At 34.4% G+C, this 20,564-nt stretch overlaps 1 long non-coding RNA gene and 1 other non-coding gene across 2 annotated transcripts; one reads left to right on the top strand and one right to left on the bottom strand.

The window, feature by feature from the left end:
- Positions 1 to 1,014: 1,014 nt before the first annotated feature.
- LOC145051588 (uncharacterized) lies at positions 1,015 to 1,688 on the top strand. The gene is made up of 3 exons (XR_013683717.1): positions 1,015 to 1,171; positions 1,314 to 1,374; positions 1,463 to 1,688. It is a non-coding gene; the product is annotated as an uncharacterized LOC145051588 (long non-coding RNA).
- Positions 1,689 to 6,152: 4,464 nt separating this feature from the next.
- Positions 6,153 to 6,349, bottom strand: LOC145056304 (U2 spliceosomal RNA). Its single transcript, XR_013685787.1, has one exon. It is a non-coding gene; the product is annotated as a U2 spliceosomal RNA (small nuclear RNA).
- Between the last annotated feature and the right edge of the window lie 14,215 nt (positions 6,350 to 20,564).

Raw genomic sequence — 20,564 nt, 5'->3', positions numbered from 1 at the left:
ATTGTTGGAGTCCTGTAGAAACAAAAAAAAAATAGATGATGATCACAAAAGAAAACATAGATGTATAGAAATAGAAATACTCACGATACAGTAGGAAGCTTCTCATGTATAATGACAAAAATGTCCTTTGGGCTACACCCAGGTCGTCTGGCCAAAAGATGGCTGTATTCTCCAAGCAGATAAGCACTAACCTGCATAATGACATCAGCATACAGTTGTCTATATTTGTGTAGGAAATATAAGATATAATCTACATACCTTCACCATTGTCTCATGTATTGCAGGCTTATCAAGATATTCTCTAGCTTTGAGAGCTGCATAAGGCTAATGATTAAAAAAAGAAAAGTGAGTCAGTAGTAAGTCCTATGAACTTTAATAATGCAGATACCAATCTACATTCTACAATACCAAATTAATTAGAATATTCATGAATCATAATGGAGATTCTAAAGATCATCATCCAAATGCACCAAAATTTAGAGTAAGATCGAACCACTATTAATGAAGGTATTCTACTGGGCTAGGATGCTTGTTGTTTGGATATGGAGCCATGGAAGAACTTGGACCCTTCCGTGTTAACAGTGATGGAAAAACACTCTACCCCAACCACTATGCATGGAACAATGGTAACAAAAATTCCTTTAATTACTATGTCTCATTCACATCACTTATAATCTTAGTCCCTGTCTTGCTGGTGCATGCCTAACCCTATAAAACCTTTGCTTTTGAGGTACTAACTGTTTTCTCCTGGAATTTTTTTTGCCTGAGATTTTTTGCTGCCAGCTATCCCTTCGGGACCACTCTTATGTATTATGTTAAAAGCACCAATTCAGAAATTTGTTGATTATGTAAGTCAGCTTTCCTCTTCCTTTTTGCTTTTTATTATTTATGCACCCTTATGCCACAAATCTCTTTATTTATCATACTAAATATGCAACCATCCATTATTTTACTCCTAACTTGTTGTATAATTCATTCATGTCAGCTGCATATATGTTGCATAAAATAAATTGGTAAAAGTAGACATGTGAATTATGCATCTGTTATCTCAAATCTTACATTTATTTTTATTTCTGTTATTGTTTTTTCCAGCTTTTAGGTGTTGGTGTCAAGCTTGTTGGCAATACAGTGTGGAGTACCCTCTTTCATCAATTCTTAATAGTGATGTCACGTGAGAAATCATTTTTCTTTTTGTTAAACAAGTCTTTATTATCATGTATTAGGTCATACCATGGGTAAAAACAGCCTTGCCCCTGGTTCCGGGGTTGTCACAAAATACTTGACTTTTTAATGTTGTTTGTGGTTTCATTTAGTAATAATCCTTCTGAGGGGGTGTTTGTTGGGCTGCTTCTTTCAATGTCATTAACAACAGTGGTAAGTAAAATCTTACTACTATGAACCTCTTTTGCTTAAACCTACCTTATTGACCTGTAGCTGATTAAACATTAAATTAATTATGCAGGTTTTGAAGTTTTTGATGGAAAAGAATAGTGTTAATGCTCTTCATAGAAAAGTATGTTGGTATTTTAGGAAATTTGGCTAATAATTTAGTTAATTATATAAAAAATGTTGAAATCTTACATTTGTCTACTATTGGAATGATTATTTGTAGTATTACATTTGTCTACTATTCGAATGATTATTTGTATAACATTAACTTTTGTGCAATGCATTGTATTATTTGTATATGGTATTTTATTTTCCATTATGTGACATAAAATGCAAATTTAATATGAAAATAAGTAAATCCATAAATAATTTTTTTTTTTAATTTAAAATTACGATACGCAAAAATGTGTGTCATCTTCATTTATGACATGGCCTTTCTTGACAGGGGCTTTCTTGATACGCATTGCGTGTCATTAACACGCGCGTCGTAAGGTTACGACACGCGAATGCGTGTCGTCTTCCTTTATGACAGGGCCTTCCTTGATACGCATTGCGTGTCGTAACCGCGCGTCGTAAATGCGTGTCGTAAATGCGCGTCGTAAATGCGCGTCGTCTCTAGACGACGCGCAAATGCGCGTCGTCTATCTTTATGACATGGCCTTCCTTGACACGCATTTGCGCGTCGTCTGAGCCATTTACGACGCGCAATGAGCGTCGTAAAAGGCCTTTTTTCTTGTAGTGCATGTATTTATATTCAAATAAACATCTCTTATGCTCCGCATAATACATAAGGGGTAAAGATATTTAAAAGTTAGCCAGATATTTATATAAGTACATAAGTTTTAGGTTTTGAAAACATTTATAATTTGCTTGTATTCCCCCCTGAAAACATTGAAAAACACGGAAAAAGGCATAGGGGTATGAACTCACCAGACGAGAGATGTGCCAGTTGCATGCTAAATGTCAATTCAGGGCTTAAAGCACGCGAGGTTCCTATGTAATATGAAGAGATACATAATTTTTTATCTAATTAGACCTTGTTTTATTAATTAAATAAGAGTAAACACTTCAATTTAAGTGTTTGGAGTGACCCGGGTAGCATCTATGGACGAGTATGGCTTGGATATGGAGTTTACTCTTCAAGAGTAAACCCTTTAGGAGTTTACGGTCCAAATGACCCACTCACCATGATTTTACGGTCGTAAACTCATGGTGGGGGTGTTCTTGGTTGCTAAATGGCCTTAAAACACTTTAGGGGTGATGCTAGACTTGGTTTTGTGGCATTGGAAGGGAGATTGGGCATTTTAAGGACCATTTGAGGAGTTTACGGCAGTAAACTATGAGTTTACGGCCGTAAACTCTTATGTACCAATTCTTAATGTGTTTTGATGGTCCTAGGTTAATTACAATGCACAAAGGAAGGTTCTAGGGTTGACTCCATGGCTTAGGAAGTGATTGGGACTTGAATTGACCTTGGAAAAGTAGTTTACGGTCTATGAAGATGTTCTTGGGAGTTTACTACCTTAAACACATGAGTTTACAACCGTAAACTCATGTTTGTCCATGATTCATGGGTTTTAGTGGTTGAAAGTTAAGCATACTAAGTTCTAGACCCATTTCTAAGCCATACAAGGTGTTAAGGGCACTTTAACACCCATTGGATGAGTTTAAGGTCTAAGATGAAGTGTTTACGGTCCAAGAATGTTCTTGGGCCGTAAACTCAATTTTGTCCCATTTTTGTATGATTTGGTGCATTTCTTGAAGGATTATAAGGTTCTATGCACTCATGGAAGCTCATGGAAGCTTATGGAGGTGTTTAAGGGCAATATAACACCTTAAAAAGGTGTTTATGGTCCATGAATGAGGGTTTACGGTCCAAGCATGTTCTTGGGCCGTAAACTCATGTGCATACATTATTTGGTACGATTTTGGGGTCCTAAGCTCATGCATGCAAGTCCAAAGGTCTTAACTAAGCACTAGAAGTGATTAGGAGGGGTTTTGGGGCTTCAAAACCCTCTTTAGGGGTGTTCACGGTTTTGGAAGGGTTCTTAAACCTTAAACACATGTTCTTGAGTGTTTTGGGTGATTCAAACATAGATTTTCATGATAAGAAAGCTTAATAACAAGCTAGGATATATTACTTACCAAATTGAAGCTTGAAAGGGGGTTTTTTGGATCAAACTCGAGTTTTTAGAAAGAGAGAGTAGTGAGAGAAAGTGTTTTAAGAGAGAGAAAAAGCCTCAAAATGATGTCACTCAATCCGTTATATAGGGGTTGAGTTTATGGCCCGCAGAAATTCTACCCGAAACCGACGTTAAACGGAGCTTTTGGTCGTACCCCATTAATTTGCCGTAACTCAACGTGGTCGTAAGTAATAATTTTCTAAATAATAATTTGGGATGTTTTCACGAGTTTCTAACGTGTTTGGATACCAATTAAGTCATAATAGAAGTCTCAAAAATAATGACTTAATTTAAAAGCTTAAACGGAAACAATTCAAAAAAGATAAATTTTATGGACGGAAACGGGTTATGGCGATGGAGCAAACTTCGGATTGTCACACTAACACAAATAAGTCATTATAGACGGATGTCCTTATAATGTAGCTTTTCAAAAATCCATTTCGAATAATCCATTTGTAATTCGGTAATGGTCATAGGTTGTTAAGTAGGGTTTGTTTTGATATGTCGATACATCCCATAATTATCGAAGAAGAATCTAAAAAAAGGCATCGTTTAGAAAGAAATTTCTACACAATTCATCATGTCAATGGTGCGTTTTTTTTATTACTTTGTACCGTAAACCTATTGCGCCTACCAAGGACCATAAGGTAGACATTAGGGTTTGGTGTTAAACATGCTCATTGCTTATACATTTTCGGCCGATCGGTCCATAAATGTTCCATCGGGTATGTTGTAGTCCATGAGATTTTAGGCTTCATGTTTACTGAGTATTGTGTTTTGATCTACATAAACTGAATACTCAGTTAGTTGTATCATATTATGTATTATTATGATGTGTGAAGTATGATCATTTTGAATTACGGAAACACCAAGTTCTGTTACATAAAAAGTAAATCGCATGACGGGCGTGTGACACTATGAAATCCAAATAATGATTCAATTAATACAAATACAAATGCTACGATTTTCGTGGGTGAGGGTCTATCGTTGGTGGTTTAATGACCGTCATCGTTTCCCATTCAGAGGAATTGAAGCGGTGATGGTGTGTACCTCTATGTGTCGGAGTTATATCAATCGTATAAAAATATCTTGTGATGTAGTGGCCCCATTTATGAGAATTATCGGATACCCCACATTGTATCTCTACGTGTCAAAGTTTTATCGATTTACAAAATTTAACAAGGTGGTATTGGCATTGCGAGATGAAGCTTCTATTTGGCGTTGGTGTTATGTTTTGGTGGGACAACATAGACAACATCCCCCGAAGCTTTCAGAAGTAAGAGGGACGTTGCCGTCATATCTTCACATTAATTGTCTTTCCGACCCACTGGGATCCAAAGCTTGTGGGGTACCAGGATAATCATACAAGTTGATGATAAGCTGGACCGAAGAAAAAAAAACCATGTGATGGTTTCGAAGAACAAAATTCCCTCAATGTCGTTAACGTCGTAGATAGTTTTGTTTAACACGAGGAGAAGTCCAATTACAATATGTTGGTGGAATTGTTGATATAGAAAAAAGAAAATGTAGTTTGTTTATGTATATATCAGTGAGTGTTCCCACATTGGTGTTTGAAGGATTCCAAGACGAATTTATAGATCCATCTTGTAGAGGGTTCATCACCGGGCCTGGTAACGTTTGCCTGTAACCCAAGTGGGGGTATCAAAGTGGGTTGGATTATGATTTGGTCCAGTTTGTTGGGTCTGGTGGTGTGTAACTTGACTTGCCCGTTCCAAGTCGAGAGTTGGTTCAAGTGGCTTGAGCGAAGGCTTTGGGTCTCTTGGAACCTAGAGAAGGGGGCAATGCGTTAGGCTGGCTTCACAGAGCTGCGACAACCCCTCGCTTCTGACAGTGGAAGGATTACAAGTCTTGGCTCTTCAGGCCTATATTGCCGACTAGTCCGACTCAGATGGACACCCACTTTTTAAAATTTTTACTTCAAACATTTTTTGTTTGTCAGAGTGATAATAAACCTTGTTTTGTTTCATCTCCGGAAGAAAAATATATATATATATATATATATATATATATATATATATATCATTAAAAGCAACTGGTTTTTGAGTCTCTTGTTAGTTACCGTATTTGTAACATGAAAGAAATCCATAAAAAGCCAGGTCCATGGTGGAAATTATATATGGGAGTGGGTTCACATGAGACAGCAAAGACTTTGAAATCTTTAAGCCTTTTAAAGTCTAAAAGTTAAGTCAAATCTATGAACATTGACCTGAGCATTGCGCCAGGCAATCCAAAGTGTGGGGTAGCAGGATGTAGTTATACAGATTCATAATAAGTTGGACTAGAAAGAAACCATTTCGTTGTAGATAGTTTTGTTTGACATGAGCAGAAGTTCAATTACAGTAAGTTGGTTTAACTGTTAGTTAAAAAGAAAATTTTAGTTAGTTTCTGAGTGTTCCCACATTGGTGTGTCAAGAATTCCCAAGACGATTTTATAAATCTATCTTGTAGTGAGTGTTCCCACATGGTTGAAATTAGGGGAGTGGGTTTCATCTTTCTGGCACTCTGTTAACTAGTAACTAGTTTCTGCTGGATTGAGTCTAAAAGTTGAACTGAGTATTGGAGGGGTGCGCCGGGCCTTGGCTGTAGTGTAAGACCAAGGCGACGCATGAAGAACCCCAGCAGCAAGCTACTGTAACGGGCCTTCCCCCATAAAAAATAAGATTAATATCGAGTGGGCCGATGGCCCACATATCAGATATTAAACTGATAAGAACAGATACTACACTTGATCTTAGCCAAAAGGCCGAGAAAGGTATGCTTCTTACAGCTGTGGGCTTCCCCTTTTGTACTCGCCTCCCTCTTGCCTGCTTCCTTCATTCACCCGATGTGGGAATTCGGATGCATAACTCACACTTTCACTGCCATCTCCCTCCTTCCTAACAAAAACAAACTTCAATGGAGTATTATTCTTTTACTTCTTTACTTTCTCTATATATATTCAAATCAAACTTACACTCTACTACTGCATATGCATATGTGTTTATGATTGCATTGCTTTTTCTGTAGTTTAAATTCACTCAATGCCAACAAACAAAACAACTTCATTTCTTGTTGTGATGTTCATAATTACTGATCAGTTACAAATGACTCCTTCCACTCATGTATATACCTACTCTCCATTTAGTTTTATACTATCACATATCTAGCTATTAACTAAATTTATAACCAAACACAATAACTAATGGACAAACTCAAACTAATCAGATAACTCCAACTTGTTAAAATCCCTTCTATATATCAAAATATATAGATGTGTTTTTAATCAACATATAACCCTTTTAACTTGTTTTGCTGATAAAAATCACATAATATAACTTGAAACCATTTAATTTTATAATCTAACACATTAATTTCTTATTCGTTTAAAAACCAGACATAAATTATTTTCCGGGCAACCGTTTCGTTTCTTCGTTACGTCGTCCTGTGCTTCCCAGGTAACATTCAACCTTACATTATGCTTCCCGTAAGTCTTCACTGTTCCTTTCAAAGATACTATCCGCTTTTTCAACCAACATGTCCCGCTCTTCTCATCGGCTTGCTATTTGTCATTGGTGGTATCACACTATCTTCACCTCCTAACATCTTACAATCACTTCCGATTCGATTCTAACATTTATGGGATGACTTTTAATGATCTAAACCTGAACAGATGTATTTAGATTAAAAATATTAATATGCTTACACACATCATCCATATCCTAGTAACATTATATTCAAATTTAGTCAACGGATGAAAATGAAAAATCCATATTCAACAATCAAAACTCAATAGTCATTTTTTTTCCATTTCTGATGTTTATTTTTCATTTGAAGGGACATAAGGTGCTATAATCCATGTTCTAACATCATCACACCACCACTTAAGCCATTGATTTCAAGTAGTGGATATCAAGAGGTGAGTCTCCATTAATGCTACTCGAAACTCAATACAAGCTTCTGAAATAAATGAATTTTAACTCAAGTGATTGCTTGGATGTACTCGACTACTATCAACCCCGTTTGCTTCAAACACCAAATTTCGTCCATCAGTTCAATCTTCTCCTCTCATTCTCTCTAGCTATATCTTGTTCTTTAATAAACGATAGGGATAATCTTAAGTGCTTACGTTATCATAAGAATTGATCCTCTTACTCATAACTTGTTCCCCAAACATTGCTTTTCGTCTCATATTAGTGTTACCCAATTCAGACTTCATTTCACAACAGAGGTCTTTAATTACTTTACCTAATTTATAGCCCTAAGGCCATATAGTTATAACTATAAGATATGACAGGAGGAGATTAAATAGGTACAGGACTTGTACTTTAAGTTCCACTTATCGGAAAAAAAAAACTCTACTGGTATTCTAATCGTGAAATAAACTTGAGTCTCAGGTAACACCAACACCCAAAAGGCACAACACTTATATTTGCTGAAAAGCAAGCGTAACAATGTATTTTAAACGTCCCTCTTCATCAACTTTTACCTTTGAAAGGTTTCATCTCAAATCATCGATTAGCCAACAACTTAGCACTGAATTTATATTGTAACCCAATCAAATAAATTGGTCGATAATCTAGAACTATTATTGAGCTCCCTACCTTTGGAATTAGAGTTGTGAACGAACTATTACAACCATGTGGAATATTAGCCGAAGAATGAACCATCAAAAATATATTGTTTCAGTAAATCCCAGTATCTTTCTACAAACTTAAAGGAAAAAAAAAAACCCATCTGGATGTGGAGTCTTATCCCCTCCACACCACCAATCAACATTTTTAATTTCCTCAATTGTGCATGAAACTTCCCAACAATCATCTTGCTCTGAAGCTAGAGTTTTACAACATGTGCTACGGTTTTGAACCCTCCCACCTTCGAACGTAGCAAATTTAATTTATTACTAAAAAGTAAAAGTAAAATTTCTTCTCACCAATTTGTCGATAATCAAGCTAATCACCAACTATTTTTATCCCACGAATAACAAATTGCATTTGTCTTCTATCAAGTTTACCGTGAACGTACTTTGTGTTTTCATCCCTTTTGAATGTCCCTTAAATCTTAACTTTATGAATCACATCTAAAGTTTCCAATGTATCATAATCATATTTTTTCAAAATATTCAAACGATCCCCCGTGACTTTTGGAGTTACACTTCCTTGATCAATCTCAAAAAGTCGTAACATGTTCTTTTCATTATCTGTGTCGTTCTATTTGTTTTTTTCAAAATTTTATAATATTCTTTAACTTTTATTTGAATAACACATGTTAGCTTGTGTTAATCGAATCTAAGGGATGATTCCAAGTATTTATAACAACATTATCAAGATCATCACATCCCATAAGGGATGAATCCTAAATATTTATAACAACATTATCAAAATCATCACATCCCATCCAAGAATTATACGACTTGAAAGGAATGGGCATGTAATCTCCACTACCACCAAGTGTTTGAAAAGAATAGGTCTATGATTTGAATTGATATCTCCAATGCCATTGACATACAAGCGGTAAAATATACAAAATTTTCGAAAACTAAAAATCTATCCAATCCGCTCAGCTTTTCGGTTTTCAGTGTTAGCACAAATCTGGGTAAAATTATAGCCACTCATAGGAACATCAAGTAACCACACATTATGAATGAAATCATTAAAATGAATTAGAGAAAAACAAACCTACACTCTTAGATGGGTCTATGACCGCATTTAAGTCTCCAACAATAATAAAATATCGTTGTTGTTGATTCGTGAAAATCTGGATGAGCTCCCAAACTAAGTTATTTCCCCTTCCACCCTGCGGATTGTACAAATTGATCATCCAGCATATTAACTTATGAAACACCCACCCTCCTTATGAAACACCCACCCTCCTCAACAATAATAAGGTGTTCCTTATAAGTAACTATATTCGTTACAACCACCGAAGGATCCCAAATGCATAGTGATCCCCCAGTATACCCCTTGCACTACTAGCCACATAATCAAACTGGAAATTTCCGAAAAATACTCGTTACTTTCACAAGATCTGAATGTACCATGCATGTTTCTCCAATCCCCACAATTACGCTTTCTACACAACTTCATGTGTTTATTCCTCTTGCCCTTAATCTCGATCACACAAGCATTTAAATAAAGAATATTTAATTATCCACTATGTTCTCACTCAATGATTTAAACCCTTTTGAGTATGTCCGGACGTGGGTGAATGGGAAGATGAATTAACCGGCTTATCTAACAAATTTTAAACACCAAAAACATGTTCCTCGACCGTGGGTTGCTTCTGGAACCCCTTGGCAACAACACCATCAAATCGAGCCCTATAAAAACCACATGGTTTGGACATGGATTGAGACAAGCTTCCATCTTCATTGGCATTATTTCATTTTATTTTGTTCTTCCTTATCATTAGTTATGTCTTTCATTGTTCGAATTAGTCAATCACCCTAAAAAAAATGTCATATTTGTTGAAAAATAACACATTATTGTGGACTTAGTACTATTTTTTAATACTTACTACATGTTGGGTACATTTGTATTATGTACCAAATGTTTTTCATAATGACATATCTGGTCCCTAAACTAAAATGTTTGTAGGATGATGGATATGACAGTTGTCCATAACGTGAAGATCTATATTTGTGTGGTTTCAAAACAATTTTCCATAAGGTGTAACTGATGTACACCATGATCATGTGTGTCAAAGGCGTCAACTCTTTCCATCATAAATCAGAAGACATAGTTACGGGTAGAAAATAATCACTATATGGCATCATCATCATCAAAGGTTATACTTCCAAATATGTACCTTTCACTCTTAATGAAACTATTCGTGAATCGGATCCTGATTATGTCAACATGTGGTATCAAAGTGTGTTTTAATTATCTTATGTTCAACATCATATAGTGCCTACTTAAGTTTCACTACTTTATGAAAATGATGTGGATAAAATGTAAATTTTTTCACAAATCTGTAATCTATTCATGTACCTAAAATTGTTTATTTTCTTCCCTAATTTCAAACTTTGGTTTTGTTTTATTATGATGCATCACGAAATCAGAGATCTTGAAACCAGTGATTGGGGTTTTGGTTTATAACGACAAAGTAATTTCTGATTAATTTAGCAACATCATTTACCTTAAAGAATTGCGTTTTGTTCATTTGTTGTTCTTATTCACTGTACATATGAGGAAATTGATAAACTTTGTCCTTGAAATTCATTTTCTGTAAAAAGATTCTTAGATAAATGAAAAGGGCTTGTCTGCTTTGAACGATAATGAATTATAACCTACAGAGCGCCTGTCTTCCTTTTTCCTTTTCTTTTCTTCTTTCATTTTTTTTTCTCATGAATCTGTGTAATTTTTAAATGAAGGACAAATTTATTTGGTGATAAAGATAGAATGTGTCATCATACACTAATGCCTAATGAATAATAAGCCAACATTGCTAACTCATTTGTTTAATAATGTTGTTTTTTTATCTCGTGTCAACTTGAAACTAATTGAAACTAATTAATGTGCTACTTTATTGTGTAAATTAGTAAAAGGATGCCCTACTTCTATTTAATTCTTAACATGTTCCTTTAATTGTTAACATATATCGAAATAATTATTGGTTGTAAATAAATAATGGACATCCATTTATAATTATGTTTTCTTGTATCCGTTGAAATTTCATATTTTATGTCATTCTGCTTGTTTATGGAATTTGTTGCATAAGTATTTTTTTATAAGACAAAACTGCATAAATGGTCCATGTGGTTAGCTGAAAATTGTCATTTTGGTATAAAAAGGTTTGGATTTGCACTGGAGGTTCAAACTATTCATTTTATTGCGAGTTTGGTTCAATTTTCTTTGAACCTTTTTACAAAGACGATTTTGCACTTATTTTTTACTTATTTATTTATTCATTAATTTTATTAGTTTTTTTACTATATAAATAGAAAACAAAAAAGAAAACCAATTAACCCCACCCTACCCCCTCTCTCTCCACACAATCCATTTGCTTCACAAAACCCATCTCCTTCGCCGCCACCACCACCACCGACGAAGAGGATTCCACTTTCAAATCCCCAAAACCATGCATGTTGCAACCCTCAAAATCCAATAATACACAATCTTCATGGCGCCGCCAGAGAATCAGAACACCACCTCCATCTTCCTCAACAAACCCTTTGTCGGAGTTCAAGCGAACAACACTATCATCAAATCCTACATTTGTTTGGGTGTTATAGATATGTAAAGAGGGAGGTCATGATGCAACGATGGTTTCAAGAAAAATAGAACATAGGGGCGTCGAGACTAAGGAAGATGGCGACGTTGTTGTTTGACGAAAGTGAGCTTACCAGATCTGTAGTTAGTCAAAGATCTGAAATCATGTGAACGACAAATGTATCTTAACTTATGTGAATGACGAAACGTCTGAGATGTAAAGAACCAAAGGCAGTAGCGAGATAGGGTTTGTTGTGGAAGATGACTTTGTTGTTGGTCCGACATGAGGTGCTGGTCTGAGGAAGATGTTGTCGTCTTTGGTGGTTTTCAAATCTACATGGTTGTTGTCAGAAAATCGATGTTGGTGGTTGTTTTGAATGTGTGCCGATTGGAAATATAGGGGATAATCATAAGAGACCTACGAGAATTTAGATGTATTAGGTTTTTAAAGAGAATAAGAAGATATGGGAAAGAAAAGGTGTGACGAAAAGTGTGACATCCCCATTTTCACAGCCAGAAAAGACCGATTTTGTTTATGCTTTATAAAAATCAGAGTACTTCTTTTAATAAAAATGTTGCGGAATTTGTTCCCAGAAAAACATGATAAATACGTTATCAAAGCATTTTCGAAGAAATGTATTTTTATTCATTTAAAACATTTGGGATGTCATCGTGAATACAGAAACATAAGCATAAACAGAACTTACATTCATTTACACTAGTGATCTACATCTCTTTTAAATCTCTCAGTGCAAAGTAGCTTCGTATCAACACCTGTGATACAAATAAGCTGGAGTGGGTTAGGTTGGGAAACCTGATGAGTACATAGGGTTTTCAACCCACAATAATATAATTATTATATTTAAACATCAAACAATCAACCCGATTACCCATCCCCGTTATCTTCTTTGATATTCCTTAAAGAGTTATCTTAAGGGTCATCTCATATATCATATTTACCTCTCATCTTTTTACCTCACATTTCCTTATATGTTCGTTCCTAAGGCATGCATACGTAGTTACAACGTCGCCTGAACTCGTAATCCATAGTAAGGGTTAGAATATCATCACATGAATATATAGTCACAACATCACCTAGACTCGTAATTCATCACCTACAGGTTATAAGTCTGCTGGTGTTTCCACGGGTTGTCTAGAATAGTCCGTGGTCGCCATCTATACTCCAGTAGATGACTACATCTCCAAATTGTCGGACAAGGTTATAGTATCTTTCATCCTTTATCACCGATTCATCATCACCTATCTCTCATCATTTTATTTCATCACACACCAACTATTTCATCTACCCATGTTTTATCCCAACATATTTGTAGATATAAAATAAATATATATTTAAATCATTTAAAACATGTATAAGATCATTCATCCATCGTAGACAACAAGTATCCAGATAATATGCACACATAGCACGTAATTTATATAAAATACTTCATATCTATGTGTAAGATGAAAGGGACCATGCACTCACTTGAAAAGATGATGAATCCGAATTCAGACAGCGCTTCGCTTCTTAAAAATAATTTAATTCGACGAAACCTAGTATTATTACCACTGGAGTTTAGTATATTATTCGCCGAGACTAATTAATAGTCTAGCTATTGTTACTATTGTATAAGCGTTAAACAATACTTATATAACTCATAATAATAGCCAGAGTACTTATTATAAGTTCCTAATAACGTTACTATAATTAAATAAACGATATATTAAAAGCAGTGTAGGCGTAGCTCACTTACAGCGGGTTTTATAGAAAACCGGGACTTGCTTGGAGCAGCGTTCCCGAGCCGAAAAGCTATTCTTCTCGGAGCCGTCGAGCACTCCAGAGCTTCCACCTCGTGATATGGAGGTTCCATATGTTTTTCGGGGGGTTGTGGGGCTAGAGAGAGAGAGTAAAGAGAAGAAAGAATGGGAAATGTGTGAAGAAAATGAGGGTGGGAGAGGTTCTATTTATAGGGTGAAAATGGTTGAACTTGGTGTTACATGTCACCATCTAGTGACAAGACTTGGGAGAAAGCAATGACCAAGATTGTGCCACATCACCTATTTTCGCACACCACACTTCCGACTTCTAAAATCTGTAACTTTCACATACGAGCTCCGTTTTTGACATTCTTTATATCCACGCGTAGGTAAAAATAAGATCTACAACTTTCATTTTGACTCCATTGGCTAATTCTCGACCGATCTTAAATTTAATAGTACGAGGAGATTATACTGTTAAATGTCCGCGTAAAATTCATAACTTCTACATACGGACTCTGTTTTCGTCTGTCTTTTTACCGTGGAGTTCCTACTAATGAGAACTTCAATTCTCATTTAGGTCGCATAGGCCAAAAACCGCTCGATCTAAAATTCGAGTTTCGGGCTGCGCGCTGCTAAGTCAAATCTTAGAAAATTCATAAGTTCCTCATACGAAGTCAGATTTGGGCGTTATTTTTTTATATGTTCTTGGTTTAACGTATACTAAAACTTTTCTTTATATTTCTAAGGCTAAAAATTCGTCCATCGTAAATTCACTATTTACGTCTCCCGGTGTCGTGCCGGTTTTGCCGTAAAACTTCGACGGACCATAACTTCTTCGTCATAACTCGGATTTCAGCGTTCTTTATATGTACGGAGCCCTTGAGACGTATTCAAAACTTTTTAAAGATTATTTATTCTAAATAATCTTTTGTCGAAAAGTCGTTTTCGGCCACTATTATCTCTAAATTGACTAGCCCGGATCTACGGGGATTACAAAAAGAGATCGAGAAGGGGAAGGGTGTTTGTGTAATTGTTTGAATTTTGTTCCTTTACATACAAGTGAAATCAATTTAAGAGTGAAGGAATCACATGAAATATATGTGATTTCTCCATGTTCTTGCTTTCTTGAATAAGTGGGACTCTAAGAATGGACATTAATGTATCATGGGGGGTTACAGATGGCTATTTGTGCTGGAAATCATTGATTTCATGAATATTAACTCATGTGGAGGAATTAAACTAGAATATGAGGTACGATCATCTTTGTTATTGGTGAAGGGGAGGATATTGTGGAATTGTCTAGGGGTTGGTGGTGATTCCCATGTGTATGTGTTTGTGTGAGAGATAAAGAGAGGCCTAAGATGGGGTTTTTTTAATACAGAATTAAATAAATTAAAAAGATTGAAAAAATGTAAGGGTAAAATCATCATTGTAAAAAAATTCAAAACAAGTTGGACCAAACATACAACAAAATAAAATGTTTGGACTTCCGGTGCTAGACCAAATCTTTTTTAGACTACAGTGCCAATTTTTAGCTAACCATACATATCATTTTTGCAATTTTCTCTTGTTATTTTTATGATGGAACTTGTAATATATATGTCATCGATTAACAATATTATTGACCTAACACATAAAAAAAATTTGTGTGTGTGTGTATATATATATATATATATATATATATATATATATATATATATATATATATATATATATATATATATTGTTTTGGAAAAGATAAATTTAAAAAATGGAGCATTTGGTGACGTATTTTTTTTCTAACATGAAAAAAGTAATTTGGCTTGTTAAAAAAATCTGGCATCGTCATATGAGACGCATAAGATTTTTTTTTTTTTTTTTTTTTTGTTTTTATTTTGTTTTTTTAGTTTTTTAGTTTTTTAGTTTTTTGTTTTTTTTTGGTGTATTCCTAATGGTCATTAATTACTATTTTTTTTTCTATTATTTATGGACAATATGGTGTTATCATAAACTAATATCTTATTATTTTAAGTCTCGCTTACCATATATAAGGGTTTAAAATTGTATGGTTTTTAATCATACTTTTCAGGAACTAGATAATTTAATTGGCATATGATATTATAATTATGATTTTGTAAGTGTTTATCAAACTATCTCAATATTTATAAAAATGGATAAACCTTTAATTTTAAAATTATAAATGACGAGTGGTAACTTTGATGTAATGTTTAAGTGGTCGGACCAAAAAAAGGTTGCTTAAGCTTTACATTGTAGTTGATTCAACACCATATTAAGCAATTGTTTGAGTTGTTATTCAAGGAACCCAAGAGCTAATTGGATAACGATTCATAGAACGAGTTTTCAGCATAACATACAAAAATATTGTATTTATGCCCAAAGGTTATTGCAATATTTATGTAGCGAAGTATAATTTTTGGACCCCAAAATATTTAATTGTTGGTATAGCCAAAGCGAAAGTAACGGTTGAATAAGGAGTCTTTATATCTAAGCTATTATTTTGGTGTTAATAATAGGTTATACTGAAATGTTTTAATCATTTTTAATCCCATTAGATCACATTATTCTCTTCTTTCCGTATATTTAATTAAGATACTTGAATAGCTTTAAAAAGGAATGGAAAAGCTCATGTAATTGAGAAATAAATTGTGTGTAGGTACTAAATTTAAATGAACATACCAGCAAGCCCAACAATAAATTATTGTGAATTATGTCATAAGAAAAGATATATTCAACATAAACAGTCCTATATTCATGAAATTGCTTACGAAGAAATGTAACATGCATATTTTATGTTTTATAAGTCCTTTAATTTCAGTGCCCCTATAAATACATGATGGATTGATTGTGACTCAATGGTACATGTGTCTTTTCATTACATATATTCCATACAATCACAAACCTGGATTCCTCACAACCCTCAACCTTAGCTTCTACCCTCCTAGCATCCCTAACACTACAAGGTCATATGGAACTATCTTGGCAACCAACAACCGGACCAAAACAAATAAAGTTCCTGCTCAGATAACGAACCCGACACATATCTCTGAAGATTGAGCGCCTGCACGCGAACTTCATAAACCTAAATATTAGGTTTACTTCGAATAGCTTGTTTTGGCTAAACAATTAGGCGAATGAAAAAATACTAGAGCTTGTTAATGTTTTCAAGTACCAACTTAGATGAAATTAACTCGATATCATCTCATGATTGAACTACATAATTAAACTTGTCAAACATGATATTAGAACTTTATCTTTTAAGAATTTATTTTCAATATATCTGCATTTCATGTCTTTTACATTTCATTTTATATATAAAAACAAAAAATCTCATTTGACTACATTGTATCTTGTGCAAACAGGCATTATCATTGATGTTGATCGACCCTAATTGTCTTGTATTACGTCTAAGTGCATTGTAGCACTGATTTTGTAATTATTTAAGTGACCTCGTTATTTGTTGGACCGACACCATGACATGCGGTTTACCGTTTCAAAGTGTATTCCTTTTTCATTTACACCTTACACTTGAAAAATATATATCGACCATTTCCTTCGATATGTTTAGCGTCACCAATTTCTAACAAAATGACTTATTTCCTTCGATATAAATTATTTCCATGAAAGAGCGATACTTGCTCCGAAAAATGAAGTTGTCCAGGAAATAAACGACCGTTTGCTTAAGAAGTTTCCAGGAGATGAAGTTGAATATTTAAGTTCAGACAGCATATGTGAATCCGAATTTCTCCATGATCAATTTGATGCAAATCTATACTCTCCTGATGTATTAAATGGTCTCAAAGTATCCGGTTTACCAAATCATAAGTTAGTTTTAAAAATTGGTGTTCCAGTAATGTTACTGAGAAATATTGATCAGAAAAACGGCTTATGTAATGGCACAAGACTACAAGTGTTATCATTGGGCAAACGTGTTATTGAGGCACGTATAATAACTGGAACTAATATTGGAAATCGGACTTTTATTCTAAGAATGTCTTTAACTCCATCAGAAAAAAAGATTCCCTTCAAATTCACAAGAAGACAGTTTCCTTTGGCCGTATGTTTTGCAATGACTATTAATAAAAGTCAAGGACAATCATTATCAAAGGTTGGTTTGTTTCTGAAAGATCCAGTTTTTTCACATTGACAATTGTATGTTGCCTTATCTAGAGTTCAGAGCAGAGGGATTAAAATTATTAAGTTTAGATAAAGAGGGCAAACTCACAAATAAAACTTCCAATGTTGTTTATAAGGAAGTTTTTCGAAATTTGTAGCCAACTTTTTTGTAACGTCGTTTTATTCAATTTTAGCAAATCACACTTAATCCATCATATTACTGTATTTTTTTATAATTACGTATTGTTGTATTTTATGTTAATTTAATTACACACATTGGTAATGCATCATTTGCATATGTCCAACAAGAATCATGCATAAAAAAAAGAGTTTTCAAAAATCTTCATTCCGAATTAAATACTTCTCATTTACTTTGTAATTAAATACTTACAAATAAAAAAATTTATTGAAATATTCAATATTACAATTTATAAGTTATCAAAATTATTGAAATATTATTTTATTAAATAATTAATTTTTAAATTCAATTCAAAAACAGCAGCCGTGGGTTCCACGGGTTTTAACCTAGTTTATTAATAAATTAGTTATTGTTTTATGCTGTGATTAGATACATCGAAAGTAGTATGATTTATTAGCATTAATTATAAAATGAACGTATGTTAAGAATAATCAAAAGTAGTATGACTTATTAGCATTAATTATAAAATGAAGTTATGTTAAGAATAAAACCGAAAACCATTTTTCGAGGGACTCTTTGCTTGTATATTACTATATTTGATTGATGTGTTTTGTAATTTGATAAAAAGATTAGCAATACTTCATATTAGTTTTTTTGGTTTATATTTGTAGTATGTCGTAATTTTAAACAAAAAATTTATTTTGTTTATATGGTTATGTTTTTAAGTTTTAATTTCGGCCCCCTCAATTATTGTGTCCGTGTTCCGCCCCTGCAGACAATTGTGTTGATCTGAAGCAAGAGTTGTACATTGTGTGCTACGTTTTTGAACTCTCCCACCTTCGAACCTGCTGAATTTAATTTATTACGAAAAAAATCTTCTCACCAATTTGTGGATCCTCCTGCTAATCACAAACTATTTTTATACCACAAATAACAAGTTGCATGCGTCTTTCAATTAAGAATACAGTTAACGTACTTTGTGTTTCCATCCCCTTCAATGCTCGGTTAAATCTTAGCCTTTTGAATAACATCTAAAGTTTCCAATTTCTTTTAATCATGAATTTTTCTCAAAATATTCAAACGGTCCCCCCGTGACTTTTGGAGTGGCATCTCCTTGATCAATCTCACAAAGTCTTCCCTGTAACATATTCTTGTCATCATCCTTTTCCATTATTTTTGTCTTTTTTCCCCAAATTTTGATAAATTCTTTAATTTTTGGGTTATTGTCGTAAAAACTCTTTTGTGTTTGGTTTTAGAAGGTCCTTAAACCAGTTTTTGTTCATTTTAAAGGTATAAACTCACAAATCACCTGTTTAAAGGGAAGATAACCTCTTGTTCTCGCTTAACATATAAAGTCAGCCAAAACTTAGACGACATGGCATATGTTAGGCCACATGGACGTTGACCTTTGTTTGACTCTTTTTATAATCAATCCCACGTGTATTAGATAATCTCTATTTCTTTTTCGTCCCTCCTGACGCCGCCTCCTCTTCTTCTTCACGCCACCCTTTTCCCTCACACCACCCTTCGAATAAAGTTAGGACTTAAAATCCCATATGAGCGAGTTAGGCGAGTGACCAAATGTCCACCGGTAATAGGACTACCTGGCCTAGAATTTACTGCCTTCGTCCCTAAAAATATTGCAAGCATGAACGAAAGGTTGCAAAAGACTCCGGGCGTGATTATGCTCCAAAGGTAAAATAAATTTTGGGAAGACACCTTATCACCATGATGTTTGTGGTTAATGGTGAAGGAGATCAAACGATGTAAAAATATGTGGATGTGTGACTGAATTTGTCCTTCACAAGCATCTCGTTAACTATACTCATGATTGGAGATGGATCTCCAAAATTGTATGTCAACCAATCCTATCGTAAAATCCCGAAACACCCTTGTAGAAATAATATAAAATGGGGTGATTGTGTTTCTTCTTCGGTATATAACCCCATTCTCCAAGCAAATTAAAGAAGGCTGCATTCGCGATAAACGCCTCCCAAACGAAATGTAAGGACCCGGTTGTATGTCGGGTTGGTCGTCCATTCTTCAAAATTGATCGTGGCAAAGAATTCAACAGATATTTCTCTATAAACAAGCTCTTGAATAGAAAACAAATTGCATCACCCGTTGCATTGAAATGTGAAACCTTCCTTAACAAATAATTTTGTCCAATATCTTTCCACTTCCGCAACCATACCAACCCCACTCAACCATGACCAATCAATCACGGGAGCTAATGCAAACTCTCAATTGTATAACCATCCAAGCTTGTTTGAATAATTATGGAGCATTGTTTGTGAAATATTTCGAGGAAATCGGTATAACGGATGGATACTTAGAACATCGGTTTGTTGGTCTTCCAGAATTGCACGGTGTAGTCCCATGGTACCTGAAAGATTAACAACAAGAAAAATAGCAAAACCACCAAGCAAATAAGCAAATAATAGAAAACTGAAAACTTAGTGCCCAATTTTCACGTCGTGGTCACGAAGACCACGTCGTGAAGTCGGTTCGGGATGTGAATGGCAGTCGGTCATTCTTTGGTCAAATCGAACTTAATTTCATGTTTGGGGTTTCTGTAATCTGTTATTCTAAGGCTTTTCATCACACATGCAACATCTAAATTGCATAAGATTGAACTAATTTTGACAATTACGCTTCAACACAAACCCTAAATCTAAATGCCTAAACCTTTAAGAAATTAATACAATAAAGAATGGAGATCTTACCAAAATCGATTAGGAGATTAAGCACAGAATTAATACAATAAAG

The sequence above is a fragment of the Lactuca serriola genome, chromosome 5 (assembly GCF_051521515.1).
Source record: "Lactuca serriola cultivar US96UC23 chromosome 5, Lser_US96UC23_V15, whole genome shotgun sequence".
NCBI classification, from domain to species: Eukaryota; Viridiplantae; Streptophyta; class Magnoliopsida; order Asterales; family Asteraceae; genus Lactuca; species Lactuca serriola.
Note: the sequence above shows the minus strand (reverse complement) of the source record. Positions and strands in the feature narration are given on the sequence as shown.